This window comes from Trichechus manatus, unplaced genomic scaffold (assembly GCF_000243295.1).
Source record: "Trichechus manatus latirostris isolate Lorelei unplaced genomic scaffold, TriManLat1.0 scaffold00037, whole genome shotgun sequence".
NCBI lineage: Eukaryota > Metazoa > Chordata > Mammalia > Sirenia > Trichechidae > Trichechus > Trichechus manatus.
This window is the reverse complement of record NW_004443973.1, coordinates 18,658,986-18,664,932: the sequence shown is the minus strand read 5'-3', so window position 1 is coordinate 18,664,932 and position 5,947 is coordinate 18,658,986. Positions and strand designations below refer to the sequence as shown.

The 5,947-nt window shown below is 43.8% G+C and overlaps 1 protein-coding gene across 1 annotated transcript in view; it reads right to left on the bottom strand.

The window, feature by feature from the left end:
- GALNT3 (polypeptide N-acetylgalactosaminyltransferase 3) overlaps positions 1-3,739 on the bottom strand; it is a 46,830-nt gene extending 43,091 nt beyond the window's left edge. The window contains exon 1 of the mRNA XM_004375560.2: positions 2,993-3,739. The gene's annotated coding sequence lies outside the window, so the exon portion shown is untranslated. The remainder of the gene's footprint in view (positions 1-2,992) is intronic.
- Between the last annotated feature and the right edge of the window lie 2,208 nt (positions 3,740-5,947).

Sequence of the window (5,947 nt, the reverse complement as noted above, 5' to 3'; positions counted from 1 at the left end):
ACCAATATTTTTTAAATAAAATAGACACTACCATGTAGTAAGATTAAATATTGTTTTGTGAAACTTGTTCCATTTATCTACACACACTAGAGTACACTGAATGGAGCCATAGAATGCATTTCTCACTGAGGACTGTAGTAAAAAAAAAAAATTTTTTTTAACACTAGTATTGAGGAAGTGTGCTTGCCAACCACAAATCTAGAGTACTGTAAATAGATGAATGTCCCTGGGACTCTGCCTCATAAAATACATATTTAAGCCAATACAATAGAAGTTCGGAAGACTAATTATGTTGTCCATGTTGACTAAAAAGTTAACTGTGGCTCTGAAATACCAAGAAAGGATTAAAAATCTCAATCCACATGGGATCTTCAATGCATATGTGATCCACAGTAAGAGGAAGGGCATGATGGTATCACTGACTCTCCCTGAAGTCAGGCATCACCTCGATAAGTAGCAATTAAGGTAAATCAGAGCTAGACAAAGAACAGTTGACTACTGTCTACTTGCAAATATCTTAACTCATTGGCATCCAGTCAATTTCAACTCTTGGCAACCCAATAGGACAGAGTAGAATTGCCCATAGGGTTTCCAAGGCTGTAATCTTTATGGACGCAGACTGCCACATCTTTCTGCTGTGGAGCAGCTGGTGGGTTCGAACTGCTGACCTTTCGGTTAGCAGCCAAGTGCTTAACCACCGCACCACCAGAGCTCCTTGCAAAGAACATACAAACCATAAAAAAAAGAAAAAAGATACACATCTTATGATAAGAGAGGATGTGGGTGGTGAAAAGTAAAGATAACATGAGCCATAAGTCACTGGAACAATAACGCCATCTCTACCACTAAATTGCTGGGTCTCTTGGCTTCAGTTTATCACAAACCAGATGGGTTGATTGGATCTCCAAGGTGAGAAGGGGGACCTCGAATCCTAGGGCTAGAGGAGATTCCTGATTTTTTTTAAGGACTTATTACCTTAATCTAGGAAAGTTAAGTATTATTTTTCCTATTTTACAGATAGATTAACTGAGGCACGCTCATTACATTTCTCTCTAGACGTAAGAGTAAAAATAGTCTGATAACTTCTGGCCCAATAACCAATGGAGATTAAATTAATATTCCACACTCAGGGAGCAACACCTACGTCTAATTTTTAAATAGTATTTAGCACGTTTATTTCTCTGCATGGTGACAAGGTAAGAGGGCAAGTGAGGCTCTTGAGAAAAACAGAAAAGCACTGGTTGAAAATATAATTAACAATTATGTCCTGCTACGCTCTGGTTGGTTTTTTAATTGCACCTTTTTAAACTATATGCATTGCCTGGGGCATTTTAAGTTAAATGTACAATTTTAAATTTTTAAAAATTAGCTAAGATAGAACTAAACAAATCTAGGCAGTGGAACTGCCATTTATTAGAAATTTTCTGTAAAAGTGCTGGTTAAAGTAATATAAAAGAAAGAAAGATAGTAAGTACAAATAAACAGCTAAGAATGTTTAAACTTACACGTATGCTAGACTTCGGCTATTAAAAGTAAAAGTTAAATGTAAAGAAATCTAATTATAGGGTATGACTTTAATCTCAGGAATTGTAGCCACAAAGAAAAATTTTTATAGTAAAAGAAGCAACAGATTTTCCTACAACTAGAAATTCTCAAATTAAGATGCAGTAAATTTTTGATTTTTAAACAATATAACTTATTTGAGATTAAATGAATATCTTCATTATGTAGTACCACTTCTATAGTAAGTGATGTTAGCTTAATAACGTTTTCTAAAAATCAGAAAAATTGGTAATTTGATGTGGTTCTAAAAACAGAAATAGTTCTTTGAGGACTTAAAGAAGGAAATAAAAGACTAAGGTAAGCACCAGTTTCACCCTCAGTTCTTAGGCTCCAGAGAAACCTATTTAGGCAGAGAGAGGAATTTGGGCCTGGCACACCCAGGTTCAGACGTGGCAGGATCCTGAAACAAGTTTTTTTGAACCTTTAAGTCATATGCCACAGGCAAACAGTGGCGGCGATATACAGGTTCTTAAGGCAACAAGGTTGGAGCCCTGGTGGCTCAGTGGTGAAAGTGCTCGGCTGCTAACCGAAAGGTCAGCAGTTCCAACCTACCAGCCGCTCCACGGGAGAAAGATGTGGCAGTCAGCTTACATGAACATCTACAGCCTTGGAAACCCTATAGGGCAGTTCTACTCTGTCCTATAGGGTCGCTATGAGTCGGTACAGACTCGACGGCAATGGCTTTGGTTTTGGTTTTAAGCCAGCAGGTCCTTCAACGAGATGGTGTGCGGTTGGTGCGTGGCAGTTGGATTTCCTTCTGCCACGAAGAAAATATCTCCTCCCGATCAAACCGGAAAGTGGGCGCAGCATTGGCTTAGAGTGCGCACCCGGAAAAGTGTAGAGACGAGACAAAACAGAGGCAGAGAGAGGGATGTCCGTGTCGCGACCACAGAGCGCTTTCCAAACCGCTCGGAAACCATTTAAATGGCTTGGGCGGCCGCGGTTTCCAGCCCAGGACTGTCTGGGGTCCGGCTGGGAAAGTCGCCAGGCAAAGCTATGCCCTTCCCCGTAGCGGGCTTGGCCCTCTCCGGCACAGGGGTGGGAGGCGACAGACAACCTGTTAGCCCAAGTGGCAACGCTGCCGCCTCGCGCATGGCCCACCCCCTCCTGCCCCCATCAGCGACCCTCCCAAGGGCGGGTCTGGGGCCACCAGGACTTCTGCCCGGGTCTGGCTCCTCTGGCGCCTCCCGTCAGGCACCAACAAGGGACACCGAGGGCAAGAAGGTCGGCGGGGCGCCCCCTCCCCCGATCTCTAGCGCCCCTTCCGTCTTCCCCCGATGGGCAACTGGAACTGCTCTCGAGACTGTCTCCAACCGGCCAGCGGGACCCTAGCCCTCTCCCCAACACGTGAACCTCCGCGGCTGTCCCACCACCCCATTCGAGGCTGCTCGGGGGCTACCGATCCCCCGCTCCACACTCGCCGGCTTACCTGGCAGGTGGGCAAGGCAGGGCGGCGGGAAGCGGCGGCCAAGCAGGCGCTGGTCGTGGGCCGGGCGCCAGGTGCAGGTGGCGGCGGCGGCGGCGGCTGCGGTTGCTGTCGCTACAGTTGCCCCTCAGTCGAGCTCCTCCTCTGCCGCCTCCTGACTTCCCGCTGGGCCTCCTGCGTTGCCAGGAGAGGCCGAACCGAGGCTCCACTTCCTCTAGGAGTCTCCCAGGTGAGCTCCAGCCTGCGACGTCGGCTGGGGCGAGGTCCCCTTCCCGCGCCTGCGCGCCAGCCTTCTGCCCCGCCCAAGACCTACCTGAGCGCTCCAGGTGAGAACCTAGGATCGCGCCAAGGAGGGAGGGGGCCGGCGTCCAGCCCACGCGCGGCGGCCGCGCGGATTGTCTCTCCGCAATCCTCCAGACGAGTTCTCCGCACGAGTCTTGCCTCCCAGGCAGTTTACGTTTGAGGAGTCCTGCACTGACCTGGTGGCAGTGATCACCTTGTAACCGGAACACACAGGTCAGGGTCCTCGGGGGAACGAGAAGATCTAAATTCCACCCCCCCAACACACACACTTCTTCCCTTATTCTTCAATTCGCCAGAATGAAGAGGTGAGCTGCCTGCAAACTGAGGGGCTCAGTGTCTCGGAGGACCACTTCTTGACGGCAGCAAGTATTGGCTCGTGTGGTTTCCTAGGGCAGGGTTCAGCAGCTTCTGTGACCAGTTAGGTTCGTAAGTTATTGGGTGAGCTTCCTTCTCATGTAGTCTTGATTTCATCACACGACTCACTTCAGCGCAGCTAGTGGTTTCCGTTTCTGTAAGCGGGCTCTCTTGTAGGGGCGCTTCACGTCCCAGGGAGGAGCCTCCCTCTTCTGAAGAGCCTCTGGTATTTGGCAGAGCCTCGCCAATTTGGGGCACACCTCCCCTTCCTGGGTTGCTATCTAAAGGCTAAACCAATTCTCAGATGGAAAGAAAGCGACAGCAGACAGAAACCGTCTGCTCTTGTTCGAAAAGAGACTGTGGTTTCCTGGAGAAGGCTTGCTTCTACCGTAGGTTTGCTTAAAAGTTCAAAATCTTTTCTGGAAGGTGAGAACTCAGACACTCGAAAGATTGTGGGTTTTACCGTTGTTTTTAAGACAATTTTTTTAACTACCTCTTTTCCCTTTTATAATATTTACAACTTTCTGTTTCAGCCTGCCTTCACTGGTATGACAAATATTGTCACACCCTAAACCAGGACTTAAAATGCCCTTTATAACTTCCTGTGAATCCATTCGTTCATGTGGCTCTATCTCCAATGTACATAGAAAATACAAATAGAGAAATAGCTGAAAACTTTTTAGTGGAGTGCCTAATTATCTGGTGGCAAGTTATATGTAAAGTTTAGCTGTGGCCTTCCTCCTGCATTTTGACACACACTCATATAGTACTTATTTATTGGTATATTAGTGTTATGTGTGACCTAAAAATAAGGTTTAGAAACATTGTTTAGTACAGTATCGACAGGTGTGTCTTTAGTACTTGGCTAGTTTACGACATTGGTTTTAGCATCCATAGTACTATTTTATACCACAACGCCTATGAATTGGGTCTAAAATTTTATTTAGTTAGTAATTTGTTTATTTTTGTAAATTTGTGGTTATTTCGCAAGCATCAAGGAACTTTATGTGTTTTGTGACATTTTAGTATCAGTACCGACAAGCAATTTTTAATCTCTCCCCTCCGAAAGGTTGAAGAGGTATTTATGTATGTTACCGTATTAACTTGGCAACGTTTGTCCTTAGGTCCAGAGCTGAAAACACTAACTCCCAAAATTCTCTCTTCTCGGAGGTTCTGCAACTTTCTTTGCTGTTCTGGCTTTAAAAGGAGGTTAGACTGGTAGTCTTTGGGAATTTGGGAGAAATCCTAGATGTGTAACCAAAAAATCTGTACTCCTTGTCTTGGACCACCCATCCCTGAATGAGGCAGGAGTCAGAATATTGTCAGAAGGCTGGTATCCCCCCAGGTGAAGAATAACAATTTTCGTTGACCATCAAGACAGAGCAGATGGATATAGAAGAGCAGTCTGCCCTCCAAGAACCAAGACGCATCGGCAGCAAGGCTAGAAAAGGCAAATAACAACTGAAAAGAGAAACTAGGGAAGATCTATAAAATGAGAGCCAGCTCATAGGACCAAAATGCTGCATGAGGAGTGAAAAAAATACAAAAATGACCAGAAGTTACTAAAAATTGACAGTCAGTTTTACAACGGAGACAGATAATTTAAACAAGGAAAGCAATATTTCTGAGTCTGGCATACCTACCAACATTACTTTTACTATTTCATATCATTCTGAAAGCAACTACTTAAAATTAATGAAAGTTTTTCTATTTCACAATATAATTAAAATGTTTCAGGCCTAGGGGAAAAAAAGTTGTACGTGGAAATGTTTAATGCCCTAAATCTAATCAACTGGCGAGTTTTTTTGAAAGTACCATTCTATTCAAAATTATGAAATAAGGAATTTGCTTTGTAAAAGGGAAATTAGCATTTCATCATAAAATAAAATCCAGGACCTTGAATGTAGATATGCTTCTCAGAAATAAGCTTATTTTAATAGTATATGTTCAGTATATAATGGCAGATTAGATAGAAAATTGAACAGATTTTACACAGGAAAGAAAAGAGGCAAACATGTCTACATGTATATAGAAAGAAACACAAGACTAGCCACAAAACACTCATATAGATCTGAAACAATACTATTATTCTGTTGACTATTAAATGACAAGAACATTAAGGGGCACTTGGTGCTCAATAAATATTTGCTAAATGAATGAACTAATCAATGAAATACCATTAAATACAATTAACATCTCAATAGGCATAGTGTCTTGAGCAAATTGCAGGTCCAAAGAATTTTTAACCAAACAATATGTAGAAATTATCTGGAGCATGTAACAATAACGGAATGGGAATCT